The following is a 16,231-nucleotide window of genomic DNA, read 5'->3' on the forward strand; positions in this document are numbered from 1 at the left end:
ATGTGATCTATCAAATTCATTTCCTTTCAATTCTAATTCTCGCAATTACAAGAATTATGAAAAAAAATATTGAAAAAAAGGGGATCGCATTGCAATCATCACTGCGCTGTGGGTAATGTTTGAAAACAGATTAAAATGCGATTGAAGTGGCGACAGAAATCAACCTTATATGGGATGGTATTGGGCCGCCTCTATGCAGTCCCCTGTATTTTAACATTTATAAAATACTATCAGTGTTCTTTTTAAGAATCTTGAGAACATATGGAAGTACGGAATGATTACATATCACTAATTAATGCTGAATTTTGGGTCTACTAATTTTGAGATACGACGAAGAAAGTAGTAACCTGTGTAACACGTTATCTGAGAGCCGAAATAGAATTTAATTGGAATAATAAAGTACATTTAAGGCAAATGTAAGCTTGGGTTAGTGCGTTTTCGAACTGAAAATCATTATTAATTGTCGTTCCTAATGACATCAGCTATTCAGGGTTAAAACTTCGCGGCAAAATTTTTCTCCACCTTGTATATCGGGGACGGTGGCGTGGGGTCGTCCGACAAATTCAGTCGATACTCGCGCGTCCCCGAAAGCTTGCACACTCTCGCACACACGACGGCGGGTTGAATTGACGTTTATGCCTCCCTCTCTCTCACTCTCGTCTGCTTTTCTATCCCTTTGCACCCGAAACAACCGGGACCCGCCCGGAACACACAGAGAGCAACAACACTGAAAAATGCCCGCCTGCCGTTTATTCACGGGGGCCGTAAAAAAAAGGAGAAAGGGGAGAGAGAGATTCCACGTGGGTTCCCTCCGCTACCCCGAGCGACCGGTCAAGAGCCCTTTTGCTTTTCACATATTGGGACAGGACGACCAGAAATTCGTTCCTTTGGGACCCAGCTGACCGTATATTTGAAAGCAACACATACGGGTGGTGGTGGTCGTGGGGGAGAGCAATAAAGAAATAAATATCGATAAGGTTGAGTGATGTCAGAGAAATATCGTCGAGCTTTGCGTGGATTTATTCTTTGGTACCTAGTAATTCACTGCTTTCATAAAAAATTGCTGTGACAGTCATAAAGACATTGGATTGCAAGGGATTTAGTGTTTCTATTTCTAGTAAGAGTCATGTGGGTAACGATCTGTTTAAACTCTATTTTTTACCAAGTAATGCATAGAAATAGCACGGAAAAAGGCTGTTTAAATAATGCTTTTTAATAATACCTGATTCTGGTCGTAGGAGGTTGGGGAAAGCAATAAAGAAATAAATATCGATAAGGTTGAGTGATTTCAGAGAAATATCGCCGTGCGTGGATTTATTCTTTGAGACCAAGTATTTCACTGCTTTTATGAAACAAATGCTGTGAACGCCATGAAGATATATACGATAGCAACGGATTAAGTGTTTTTATTTCTAGTAAGAGTCATATGGGCAACTGCCTGTTTTTAAACTTTATTTTTTTCTCCAAATAATGCGTAGAAATATCACGGGAAAAGGTTGTTGAAATAATGCTTTTTAATAAGACCTAATTCTTGATTCGTACTACAAATTCTTTAAAATATGAAATGAAAGGGGAAAGGTATTGTTCAATAAATTAAACCAGCAAAAAATTAAATATCTTATAAATAATTAATAAAAAATGACGTAGTTAAATAAATGAACATAAATGAGGTTAAACCATTGAATGAAGAATATAATATGGAAACTTTATGGGGAATACTCTTAGAGTTAATCTCGTGGAATTCTTTAAATCGAGTAAAATAGAGATTACTGGCGTTTTCTCACAAAATTGTTTTAATCATTACTGCTTTCAAAACATATTGGGTATCTTTTTCAGGTAAATATAATCAGGGATTTTTACTTTATTGACGGAATTTTACATTTTAATTCTAAAATATATTATCATTTGCTGTATTTTCCATAAAATGAAGAAATTATTCACAACCCGCATGCTACCACTTTTCTCGTAGCATCTAAAAATTAGCAGACTCGAAATTCATCATGAAGTTGTAATAAGTAATCATTCCATATTTCCATATTTTCTCAAGATTCTTAAAAAATACTGGTAATAATTTATGGATCTTAAAATTATGACGAAGCATTGACATTAAGCAAATTACATGCCAGCTATAATTAGCCACTTGTGCTTTTTTGCGAAGAAATTGACCGCGATTACCTAGCATAAAAAGTTTTGTGAGGATTTCCTGTCTTATGACAAGATTAAGCTAAAGGTCTTACTATTTAGAATAGTTCTAGCTCTTATGAACATTTATTACCCAATGTCCACGCTAAAGCTAAATTACTATATACACGTGCAATTATTTATTGGGAATGAAGTTTTTCACAGTAAAAAAAAAGCCTCAGAAAATGGGAGATAGGTGCCGGATTTATTTTCTCGTTTTGGCTAGAATATTACAAAATCGTTTGATCATAGCTTTTATGCGGGCATGTTTTGGTTCTACTTTGATTCGAAAATTAATATTTACGCACAAGATATCAAGCATTTGATATTTGAGATTTTTGATATCGTGTTATTTTTTTCGGTTATCAAATGTATTTTATTTTGCAAACTGATACACAAAAATACTTGCTGTATGTATTACCCGTTGGAAAATTTATAAATTCTTAAAGTAATAATGCTGTAGGTTTGGAGGAAAAAAATTCCAATGGCCTAAATTATTTCCAATGGGTAGCATAAAACATATTTTGAAGTACCTGAGGTTTATCAAGAATCATGACAATAAATATCTTTCAAAGTTGTTCATAAAGATATTCATCGTAAGGTTGAAAATAAATAAATTTAGACCAAATTATTAATAAGATTGGCATTGATATTTGTTCGATAAAACACAGACATAGAATAGATGACCGCAATAAAATTCACTACTTCAGCATACCTAATCATATGTGAATTTGAAACTTGGATTCGAATTTTGGAATTCATTTATTCAATATTTTAATGGATGATTGGCTTTTCTATGAGTCTATATTCCATTAAATTTACAACAGTCGATAAGTAAGGGACATGTCTACCTCAGCAGGTGTCTGTGTTCATTTAACATAAAAATAGTAATATCATAATTTGATATTCCATGGTGGAAAATGTTTACAATAAAAACAGAAATCAGCTGTACGAAGGAGTTATTCAATGCATAACGGAAGAAATGAATACTCGATTCACTAAAGAACGAAATTTTCAACTAGCACGCCATTTCTTAAAAAGATCATAAGTGAGATCACTATACATACACACATCAATGACACACTTGAGCAATTGCCACATCATTACTTAGACACATTAATATTTGAAAGATAAATGTCAGACAGTTTTAGAGTATAAATTAATATAAAGAGTTCATTAGTTCAGAGCGCTTATTCAAATATTAACTTGAGACTTTGATTCGAATTTGGGAATTCATTTATTCAATTCTTTAATGAAAGAGTAATTGTCCAAATTTAATGTAATTTACGGCAGTCAATTAGCAAGGACTATTCCTACCTATGTAAGTGTCGTAAAGCTCATTTAACATAAAGAACAATAATATTTTACTATCCAATGGTGGAGGAATGTTTAAAATTAAAACAGAAATCAAGCGCACGAAGAAGTTATTCGACACATAAAACACAACGAAAAAAAGTGAACCCTCGAGTCCTGAGAGTGCGAAATTTTCAACTAGTACGCCATTTCTTAGAAATAACATCGATTTCTTCTTCATACATGCACACATCGAAGGCATCTTTTAATTTCGTGGGGAAAACTCATGGCATGATTATTTTTCCATCTGTGGTACAGAGGAAATATTTCTCACTCCTCTACTGCGCCATGAAAAAAATGTTTCTTCCTCAGACCACCACGTTATATTTCGCTCGTGCTCCATGCCGTGGCGTTGTAACCTACCCAGAGCAGTTAGAATTTATCTTGAAGGAGGCTTGGGAATAGATACCAGGGCACACATCATATCCGCTCTTATTGCTATGAAGCGTGGTCCTGAATACGGAATCCAATGCAGCGCGGAGCCGAATCGGAGAAAACCAATTCCAGTTTAATGCCAGCGGTGGCGGATGCAGGTGGCGGCGAGCGATTCACGATTACATCTCCTAGGCGACTTTCTCGGGGAGATCACGTCCAGTGATGCATTATTGAGAGTGAAAACATTTGTTTTGAGCTGGGAAACCATTTCCGATGAAAAAATATTCTGCCACTTCCATTAGGCTAACATTCGCCTTCCGGCATGATGCTATGATATCGTACCCCCCTACCTGTTGGAATTTTGGGATTTGAGAATTTATATTATGATTTTTAGATTAGATTTAGATGCTTACAGATTCACTGAATTCACTGTATAACGTAAATTGCTAGTTTTATCGGGAAGTATAACTATTTTCCCCATTAGATCCCCATAGAGTGTGACCATATTTACCTGTTACTTCCATACGGGAAGAGAAATCAAAATGATGTCAAAATAACTATGGCCGATTTTACTATTTTTAATTTACCTCAAATGCGAATAGTTTTCTGATGATGTCGAATTATTGTCAAAAATAAGGATACATGCTGCAAATATATTCCAGAACACCAGGTAAGGTAAATTGGTCAAATAAGGGAATTGTAAGTGAGAAAAAAATCCAAACAACATTTGTCTCTGCAGAGTCCGATAATATTCACCATCACTATTGAAGACAGATTTTATATTTAGAAAATTTGGTGTTATATTGTGTATTCATATGTTTAAAATAAATTTCTGAATAATCTGATTGGAATTGGTAAATAAATGTATCGCTTGTGAGAAAATTTCCATAAACTTTCTTGGAACCAACTGAATATAAATTATTTATTCAAGACCTAGGATGCAGCAATTATCGCCATCAACAGAACGTGTGAAAGATAAATGGAAAGAAAATAATGAATAACGATACGAAATTTAGTTCTATTCCAGGTCCATTATTTAGAATTAGTAAAAACATAATCAATCCTAAATTAGGTGAATTTTGTATTACTAAGGCCACAATGTTTGGATAAGCATGGGAAAATAACCATTTTATATTGATGACTAAAAAACTACCATTATTTTTGCTCTAAAATAAGTAGCGTGATGTCATCTGCTAAAGTTTTTTTGTTGATGTTGTTGATGGCTCTCTCAAAGTAAACATAAAAAACTATGCGGAAAAACGTTGTCTTATATTACTCTTTCTTTTTCATATTTATTTGGATTTTGAAGCAGACTTTTCCACAGATACTCGGTATTAATTAATCCAGTAAACGGTCGTTTTTTTGACGAAGAAAAACTTTTAAGATTCTCTATTTGTAGGAAACATTGTTCAGCGACATTCTGTTACGTCTACACTTCCTAGAATTTTAATCAGCTCTTTAGGAATGTCTTCGACTGATTGTCATACTTATACGCAACTCCCTAACCCTTGCATCTAACTTTGGTCTCAAAACTGAAAATTTCATTTCTTCTATTCTACCTCACTTTGCTCCATTGCTTTTCACCGGAAGGTTTTCCATCTTATTCTGTAATGTTAGCACTATATCATTAAAGTAATTACTTTATATTAAAGCTCGTCATCTAACAGAAACTTACCTCATTTGGAAATTTTATTTTGAAACTAAAAATGGAAAATGTAATTGAATTACACGTACACTGAGTCATTCGTGACGAGTAAAGCTGGAGTTATTTGTAACGAAAATATACATTTCGTTTCAAGGAGTCCGGTAAAACCGGTAGGAGCAGGTAATTAAACTCAGAAAAAACATAATAAATGTAACCTGTAATGTTTGCTTACATTGCTTTTTAAAATAAACTCGCAATGACCGCAAAGGCGTCCCAAAAAAATGTAGCATCGCAAAATTCTTTTGCCACACGCAAGTATGCAAGCGCACCACGGCCATTAAGTTGGTTTATTTCCTGGAACCAATGACGAGCAGGGGGACGAATGAAATTGGAGCAATTGCTTTCAGCAATTTCCTCTCTTTTTTTATACCTTCCCAGGAGGACACATACATGGACGGATGGGAAGACATAATGTGACACCGTCACTCCTCTAGATCGTCTAGTTCGTCTAGTCCATGCAATTGCTAGAATTTTTTATTTCTCATTTTTTTCGCATTTCCTCCATTTTTTATTGCCTGCTCGGGGAAAAACCCGCCTCACACTTCACATTCATTCCTCCGGGGGCCTGAATAACGCGGAATGTCGAAAAAAGCACGGAATTATTATTCCCTCTCGCTCCGCGAAAGCGTATCTTCCCGACGAAGCTTTCCTTCCGGCCTCGTTCTGCCGGTTAATAGGCTTTTGTGGATGCTGTGCCGACGTAACTTTAATTCATGCCAGGAGCAGCCAATCCAGTTACTTTGCAGGCAACCTCCATGGAGAGTATTCCACTTTAAAATTTATAAAAAACTTACAATAAAAAAAATAAAAAAATATAAAAATCCTTTTTTCGTAGAAATGCAGGGGGGACTTATTAATAAAACTATTTTGGACGCAATAAAAAAATTCAACGAGTCACAGTGCCTTTTCGCGTCTCAACTAGGGAAACAGTAGCATGTCACGGGTATTAAGGACGCTTGGAATTAGGCCTTCCGTGAAACTACCACTTCAGTCAAATTCTGCTAGGACAATGGTTAGTCCAACTATAAATATTTTATTACTGTTGATTTATGCACGCTTTTGTCTTAACCTTAAAGACTCTTATTACATACTGGCGATTAATCAATTAAAATATTAATTAATTTTAAATTGACGGACATTAAGCAATGCAGGAAAAGAATTTATGGATACATATTTATTCGTTATTACGATAAATAATCTACTCATTTTTACTAACAATAGCTGACGATGGAAACACTCATGCGTTGTATACCGTTTAAATATGTACGTAATCGGAGTAAAACTATTCGTTGAAGTAACAAGATATATTTCTAAAATCATTGTTTAGGTATGATTGACTGTTTGGAAAAATGATGGTTAAATTCATACCAGAATGGATTTTGGTCAGATCTTCCGCGAGGAAATATAACTTTAAAATGATAGTTTTATGAAAAAAAAGTGGAATACAGATTTAAAAAATTTGCAACTGAGCCCATTATATTAATAAAGAAGGACTTTTAAAAGTAAAATGTTTATGAAAATATATATTTATAATTGTCTCAGTATCTGATAACTGCATGCGAACTCAATTTCACTGAATATGAAGGACTTTGGTTTCATTTAAATGAATTGCGTCAATTTTTTATGACCACTTTAGATGGTGCTCTTTCGAAAACTAAATATAAATTAAAGTAAATTTGAACTTGCCTTATAATTTGTTTGACTATTGTAACACATGATGGAAATATAATTCCGTCAGGATGGTAAAATGAAGTTTAAAAAATTCTTTGAAAGTTTTGCGTGCTACAAATGAAAAAGAAATAATGAAATACTTTGATTCATGACATGTACGTTAGCTGTAATGCCTGACGTGGAAGAGTAAACAGTAAATCTTCATTTGATTAGTGGCGACATCGAGACAGCATTCGTAATTTTTACGGAATGAGCAAGTACCTCTAAGAAGCATTCCTGTCTTTTAAATTATGCTATTGAGATTACTGCCCCCTCTTGTTAGGAGATTTATTGCATCAAAACGCGTGCCAAATAAAGAAAACAGAGATAAGAAACTGATAAGAATCAGAGTGGCATCACATAGCGTATATCTTTAAAATGTGCTACAATAGTCAAACAAATTATATGGCAAATTTTAATTGACTTTTATAATTATTTATTTACCGAGGTAGTACCGATTTATACCAAACGTGATAATAAAAATTGATACAATTCATCTTAAATGAAATCAAATGCCCTAATATTCAATCCAATTGAGTTCGCATGCAGTAAAAATTTTGGGAACTGGGGCAATCGTTAATATAAAGACATGTGCATTTTTATTTGGACAATCCTATTTTATTTATACAGCACAGTTAAAATTTCCATTTTATTTGGATATGCATATATTAATGGGTATTCCGCTGCATGCGTAAAAGTAATGTTCCTGACTTTTAAATTAGGCAAATGAGATTATTACCCCTCTACCTAGAAAATTGATTGCATCAAAATTTGTGCCAAATACAAGAAACTGAGAAATTAGGAATTGAAAAAAAAATCAAAATGGAATCACCAAATAACCGTAAACGAATTGCTTCACTCTAAGAACTCGCTGCTATGGGTTTCCACATGCCTTTTATCCTTCCCCCTCGAGGGAGAATTTTAAATGAATATTCCATTTGGTACTCGGCTCAAATTTTATGATGGCAGCCACTGAAGAAACAAGAGATAAGCCTTTCTTCCAAGATAAAGCTCGGAATGGATTCAAACCCTTTCCCTATCTATTCATCCTCCCCACCATTTATGTCTCCCCGAGGATTCCTTAACAAGGTTTTGTGATACAGCCTGCGTATGCGTTTCTTGGGCTTCCACTTCGGACTTTCAATTTTCTTTAAAGGCCTTGCCGCATTGTTACGAGCAATGCTGTTTTCACTGGCTCAGAATTATATTTGCAAGCCGCCCCTCCATCCCGACCTTCAGTGGCGGATCTATGGATCCTGCTAATGAATATTCAATCCAATTGAGTTCTCATGCAGTTATAATTTCAGCAACTGGGTCAATCGTTGATGTAAAGACGTATGCATTTCAATTCGAGCAGTCCTATTTTATTCATACGGTAAAAAATCCTGAAATTTTATCTTTGGGTTTCCATTTATCCCTATGGTAAATTTCAATCATAAAGTCATCTTTTTGAAATAAGTCTTCCATTACCCACCAAAATAGAGCAGAGAAAATTTGAAAGAAAATCATAAAGAAATTGGGAAATAAACTGAGAACTCGTGACACGCAAGCGAATGAAATAGCTCAGTAAAAAAAGGTCTGACATTAATGATGATGTCTCTGGAATATGATACTTCAAAGTGTTATATTTTCATAAATTTTAGATAGCGACGTATATTTTGAAAATCATCTCCTGTATTTGCGGACAGAAGCCATGGAACACTGCAGTGTTTTGCCTCGGCGTATTTATTGAGCGAAAGATAAAATGCCAATATTTGACTTTCAACTGGTGAAAAGTTAATACAGGTCTGGCAGCCTATGAGGATTGTAAGTCTTTAATTTGGTCTGTATGACAATTTTTTCGCTCTTGTGCAATGTATGCAGAGCTCTTTCAATAAAATTATCGTTTCGAGCATTTTAACAACTTTGTGTCGTTCCGTATTTTGTCCGTCACTTTTTTCCCTCACGCGCGTCAAAACTCTGGTACAGTGTGGTCTTGATTCATGTTTTTTATAATTATGTCGAATTATTTGACGATAGCGTTGTCCTCAATTAAGGGTGCTTTCTCATCAAGGGAAAATTTGTGGTCCTACATTTATACAAAACTCCTTACTATTCACATTTTTATTTTCTATTACTAAGGGATATTTTGGGTCGATAAAACTGTGACATTTCATATCTTGATAAAGTAAAGCAAGCCAAAAATAGCTGTTCTTAAATGCACTTTACAGTAGATACCTAAATAATAAACAATGAAGATATTCTGGAAAACTGGAAGATAAAAAAATGGTAAAATTTAAAATAAATTTTTTGAAAGCAGCAATAGAAAACGTTATCCTGATTAGTAAAATTTGTCTGCATTGGCAATATGCCCCAAAAAAAAGGCATCATACTATTTAAAATAACTTTCTATCTCTTAAGATTTCCTCTGTATTATTTGAAACAGAGCAATCTTTTAGAAAGCACATTTCAAAATGCTACAAATCTTTTAACTCTATTCTTCACGAATGCAAATCATATTTTGATATTATTTTAAAATTACGCTGACATGCAATGCTGGTTAGAGGAAATTTTTTTATAACGAATGCTCAAATTTCCCTGCCAACTACAGTACGTTTTATTGTCATGGTAATTTACTATTTTAAATGATATGTGGTGCTCTGCGATTCATTGATGTTTGAATGTAAGCCTCTGGATATTTTGCATGTGATTAGATCTGTGCTATGCTGAGTCGTCGCCAATGGTGCACGCCGCGTCGGCACGTCAAATCTAATTGGAATCAAATCGTGAATCTGCCAAAATTGACTCATTACTGGGATGAATATTTTAAATTTTACCTTGCTTGTGCACTTGTCAACTCTTAAAGACGAATTAACACTTCATGGATTAATGAACATTGGCGTGGATTGGACGCGCCAACGAAATATTACCTCCTGATTCCGTCATCGATTTCGACAATAGGCGCACCTAGATAAAAAACTATGTTTATCAACAAATATACCAAAAAAAACCTCTTTGAAGTTAGCCAGCATATTTTCGATTCTGGATCTTTCTACGGTACAAAACTTTACCTCTGACCACTACGTGTTTTTTATTGTATCAAGTCAAGGGAATACCTTACATAGGTGAAAATTGAAAGCTGATTATATTCAATTGATGCGTAAATATTTCTCTATGTGAAATCATTTCACCTTGTTACGGGCAAAAATTAGTACCTAAAGATGACACTTACCTCCTGTTCGACCGGTTTTTTTTGCTAACGTATTTCTTGTTTAAAATTTATGCTATAAACTTGAAATTCTCGGGGTACAAAATAGACAGCATTAAACCTTTTTCAATAACTCAAATGTGATGATTCTTTTTTAACTGAACATGATTTCCCCTGCTGTTATTTTTAAATATTTGAGATACAGACAAATTAAATTTGTCTATGTTGAAAATTTCTAGTCTTAGGTGAGTAACCCATCAACAAAAAAGACCAGAGTGACCTTTTAAAGTGAAATTTCGTAATTTCAGAATAAAATTGTGCAATGATTCATTATTTTTTTTACTTCGCCTAAATAGCTTTGGCTAAGTCAATTCACAAACTACAAAATATAAGATTTTTAAGCTTTAAGTTTACGTCACTGGCACTTTTATTCCCATCTTCATCGTGAAAAGTGCTTAAATAATTATATAGACTTTCAATATCCAAGTTTTTATTATTTAAGGTTCCTTGGTTAGTTAACTTTTAGTTATACCACTACTTTTTTACATAAAACGACGCGGGTTTTAATGGCCAACCATCGTCATCAGGCGTTCATTATTATGTATTTATTTTATTGTAGTAACCTAGTTACCAAACGGAAGAAGAAATGGATTTTGAAACGGATGCAAGTTTAGGGGAAAGAATGGGTACATGTTCCTTTTATGAGAGTGATGTCCTGGTTTGCAATAATTTTTAAAATTACTAACTGCTCTCTAGAATCAAATTCGCGGCGGTCGTTGCATAATTTAAAAATATCTTTGAAGGCCTTGTCGCAATTTTTATGAGCAATGCTGATTACAATGGCTCAGAATTATATTTGCTTGCCACCCCTCTATTAAAGAAAAATTGATGATACAGCAATAAGATACGTACATAAAACGAGGATCGTTTAGTAAGTTTTAGAAAAAGGTTTAAAAACGATTTATACCGGCCAACTGTTTTATGATATTCATTATAGTCCCCTTTCAGTTTTTTCAATTTTTGTAAGCATTTCTCCAAGTATTTCAGGCCGTCCAAAAAATAGAATTTCGGGATATCCCCAAAATAGGCGTTATTTAGTGTGATGATCTATTCCATAGAGGTAAACCTTTGTCCGTCAAGCCGTTTATTGACGTTTTGAAATGATTAAAATTCACTGCAGGTGATATCTGGTGAATATGGTGAATTTTGATATAACAGAAACTTTAATTCCGTAATTTTGGCTATCGCAACTGAACTGGTGTGCAACCGTGAATTGTCTTGTTGAAGGAAGGACATTTTCTGTTTTAGATAAGGATACTTTTCTTGATTTCTACTTCCAACCGGTCCAATTACGATGCAATATACTCTCCTGTTATCGCTTTTATCTTTTCCAAATAATCGACGTAGATTTTTCCACATATATCCCAAAATATTGTTGCCATGAACAGACTGGCCCATTTCACTTTTTTACTACTATGGACCTCAAAACTCCATTATTTTACCTGTCCTTTTTTGTAATGTAGTCATGAATCCATATTTTATTAAAAGCTATGTATTAACGCGAAAATTTTTCAGATTAGCGAAGGAAAAGCACCTAAAAAGTTTCTGAGTTGACTACACGATTGCGTTTCTTCTCCACTGTGAGCAAATGCGGCAGCGATCATGCCGGAATACTTTTCAAACCAAACTTTCTAGCAAAATTAAAGGAAATGCGCATTGCGATATGTTTGTGGCCTTACCTATATCGTGCACTTTCATTCATCTATCACTTCAAACCATTTCGTGGATTTTTCCAATCATTTCGGGGGTAGACACCTACAAGGCATCCTGAACGATGCTTATTTTTTTGGATGCACGGCCTAGTTTAAATTCAGTAATCCATTTTTAAATAGTTACAAACAAAAAGCAGTTGTGCCATTATTTTATGCAACTCAGCTCTAATTTCCTTCAGCGTTAACCTTTTCAAAAACATGTGATTGATCACCGCACGAAACTCCCTTTCACCCATTTTTATAAACAAATGACAGTTGTTGACTAAAATCGATAACAAAAATGAAAGTATGAGATGGACCCAGCTGAAATTTAAAGAGCCGACTAGTCACAAGTGCCGCTTTCTGATTAGCATAACTTTCAATACTAAGAGAGCAATTTCTCGCATTTTCCAAGGACTTATTGAACGACCCTCGTAATTTACGCCAGACGATAACGATTACGGATAACACCTTGATGCATTATAGGATTTAAAGGATTTGTAATGGAATGCCGCACATTGAAGAGCAAGTTAGTGAATTTAATTGTTTGTCTTTTAATTCTTACTCTGAGATAATATTTTGATATTTGGCATGTGTTAAGCACATGTACAGTCTAACTTTCTTATCAAGATATTTCAAGAGGATAGCATACATATTACGCATGTAATCCGTCACGAAAAAAAAAACATTCGAGCAGCAGTACCATACCTCCCCATCAACTGACGTTCAAGTATAACTCTCAATTCGTTAAACAAAAATAATAATTTCCTCTTTGGTATATTTTATATTTGAGATTCAGGAAAATAAAATTGCCTCGACTGAAATTTCCAATCTTACGCGAGTAATCCAATACGAAAAAAGACCAGACGAGAGGGTAGTGTGTAACCTAAAGTCTAATTTCGGATTACTCAGAATAAAAGTATTCAATGAGTCATTATTTTTTTTACTTTTTTTGCTTAATGTTAACGTCCCGGGCAATTCTATCCCCATTTTCTTCGAGAAGGGTACTTAAAAATTTAACAGACTTTCGATTTTGTAGTTTTAATCATTTACGTTTTTTTTAAATGTTTTTAAATTTTATTTTATTTTTTATTTTATTCCCAAACCTCCGAATACAGCTCTCGTAGGCCATTTTAAATCGGGGTATTCAACAAATTCAACAATGAAACGTACACGAACAACCATGCCCTGGATAAGGGGAACTTACCCAGGCGGGACTCGAACCCGCGACCTCATGTTTGACAGGCGAGGACTTTACCCCGCCGCCACCGAGGCCGGCGATTTTATATTTTGATACATGACATACAATGAAATTTTTAACAGGGTCTATCATTCTCATCAAGCTATTACAAGGATATGGAAGACTTGCTCTCATTATGTTGCGCAGTTGCTCGAGGGGATTCATGTGATCCGAGGCATAAGTATGATGCAAGTAATCCGTCACGAAAAAGACCATTCGAGCAGAAGGTATACATCCTCATCAACTAACGCACAAGTATTACTATGAAATCGTTGTACAAAAATTTTCACTCTTTTTCACGTGGCTATTCGTCCAAGTCCCGTCCGCAAAATGCTGCTGCCTATCCATCCCTTTCTCCCTGGACCACCCTTCCGCAGCTGTTGAATACCCTGAGCGCCCAATTCAGAACGGCCCTTTTCACCATATCCGTATTCCTCGCAAGCCCACACACGGGAGCGAAACTTGCCTCCGCCCTAATTTTCGCCACGCTGCTCCTCTTGTTATCAACATGTTGGATTTGCTTCAAAAGGCTATTGACCGCCAAACAACTCTCCGTGCAAATGGGATGAGAAACACCGCTAAAGCCCAAGCGGTTTGTCCTTCCCGCTCCGCTTCGGCGTGTGCTCTCATAATGCGATGCCCAGTTGCTCGATGATAGAGGGGATTCATGCCACGTGGTCGGTTCCCTTCGGAGTGCTGGCATCCAAAAGGCTCGGTCCTGGCTGGGAGCGGATGAACGCGTGTCAGGCAGGAGATTTGGACGAGTAGCAAGGATGTCCGAAGTGTCCCTAATCGCGTCATCTTCGGCAGCACCATCTCCACCGCAAAATTACTAGGGGTAAGTTTTCCCTCATCCCAGGACCCCTTGCAGGAGATGAATCGTTCCGGATGGATTTGTTCCATTAAGTTGTGAGATTTATTCGTTCCCTGCTCGGTCCATTATGAAAAAAAAACGGTTCATTGAACGAATCCTATTCAGAAAGAAATAAGGACATATCAGGTGGCGGATATTTTATAATGTAATACTGATATACATAATGTAATACTGGTGTCATTCAATTAGATCCGAAGTCGAAATTTATCAAAATTATTTCGTTGGTAAAGAAGGGAAAGGTAATTTCTAGGAAGGGAAAGGTAATTCTCTACTCCTATGAATACAAAGAGTATTCATAGGAGTAGAGAAGTAAAAGAGCAAATAAAAAAACAACCACATGAGGTCAATTTTCAAGACCGAGGAGTATCCGAGGTCCGGAGACGCGCTCAATATCATTTAGTGACGTCATCAACTCATAAAGAATAAGGGCGTCACAAATTGCACGAGGAGGATCAAAAGTCTGTATCAAAATCAAAAATAAGAAACATTTCGAGAAAAATAAGAAACAGTTTGAGAACCACGACCAAAATTGAACCGAACATTTCTCTAGGTGTTTGATCAGTTTAGACGTCTACGACCATAGCGTTTGTTTTTTTATATATTTTTCATTACCAATTTTCGTTTTCTCCAGTGTTGGTAATTAATCGAGTAAAAAATAATCGGATTGCTTTTAACTATTATTTTTGCTGCATTATGTACTTGTAACGATTACTTTTTACGAAACGTAATTTTTACTGGTAATTTACTCCCTGCGGTCAGAGAAGAATCGTTACATTAGTTATTATTTGCTCGCAATCGATTGCTTTACTGATTTTAATGATCTACCTACAGTCTACAAAGTCTTCAGATATTTTCGAATCCTTGAGTAATATAATTTGCTTGCTTGGGTTTAGCCACCCGTATACGGTAGCACACTAATGATGGCTGCAAAATATGACACCCATTATGTTGTTTTACAGCAGTTTTAATTTATGTATCGCAAGTGAAATGGCAACTTAAGCAATTTCTATGACTCAGTAATTCCACTTTTTTACTGCAATAGACGAAAGTTGTACGTGGTCTCTAGGGTGGTCAATCTTAGAAGAAGTAAATGTAATTGTAGCTATAATTTTATTGATAATTTTTTAAAATCAGTAATTTGTACTCGTAATTGATTACTTTTTTTGCAAAGTAACGGCAATTAAGCCTTGTTACTTTTTCTAAGAACTTTCACCAACGCTGATAGTAAGATTGAAGAAGTGGGTTCCAAATTTTGGTAAATCTTTGAGCGCCTTTTTTTTTTTAAATATGTAGGACGGCCGTTTTTTTCAACATCCGATGGGTAATGAACAGAAGACGAAGTGATTGATTAAAACTTATTTCATTCATAAATGTAGTACTTGTGATGTACTTTCGATATAATTTCCTCGGTGATTGAGGAATAGGTCGTGACTGTGGAAAAGTTTAATTATACTTTCTTCATAGGATGTTGCCGCCAATGACTTTCTACGAATTTTGCCTTTGCCCTGAAGCTCATCGCCCGTTTGAAAACGGTTCCCTCCTTGCCACTTCTTCATTTCAGCGTAAAGATGGAAGTCACACGGCACTAGGTCGGCATTACACGGCGGGTGATCGTAAATGTCCCCTTGAAATTGCTCAAGGAGCAGTTTGGCTGTATTAGCACTAAGATGACGGGCGTTGTCATGGATTAGAACACTTCCAGAAGTTAGCATGTCTCCTCTTCTGTTTTGAATGGGAATGGGCATAATGTTTCACACTGTTCCACACTCTAGCCACAGTGCATTAAAAACATTCTCTTTTTTCGGCATAAAGGTCAAGCCATGTCAATGCTGAAGCCATTCGGCGAGTTTTCTGG

Source organism: Ischnura elegans, chromosome 2, assembly GCF_921293095.1.
Source record: "Ischnura elegans chromosome 2, ioIscEleg1.1, whole genome shotgun sequence".
NCBI classification, from domain to species: Eukaryota; Metazoa; Arthropoda; class Insecta; order Odonata; family Coenagrionidae; genus Ischnura; species Ischnura elegans.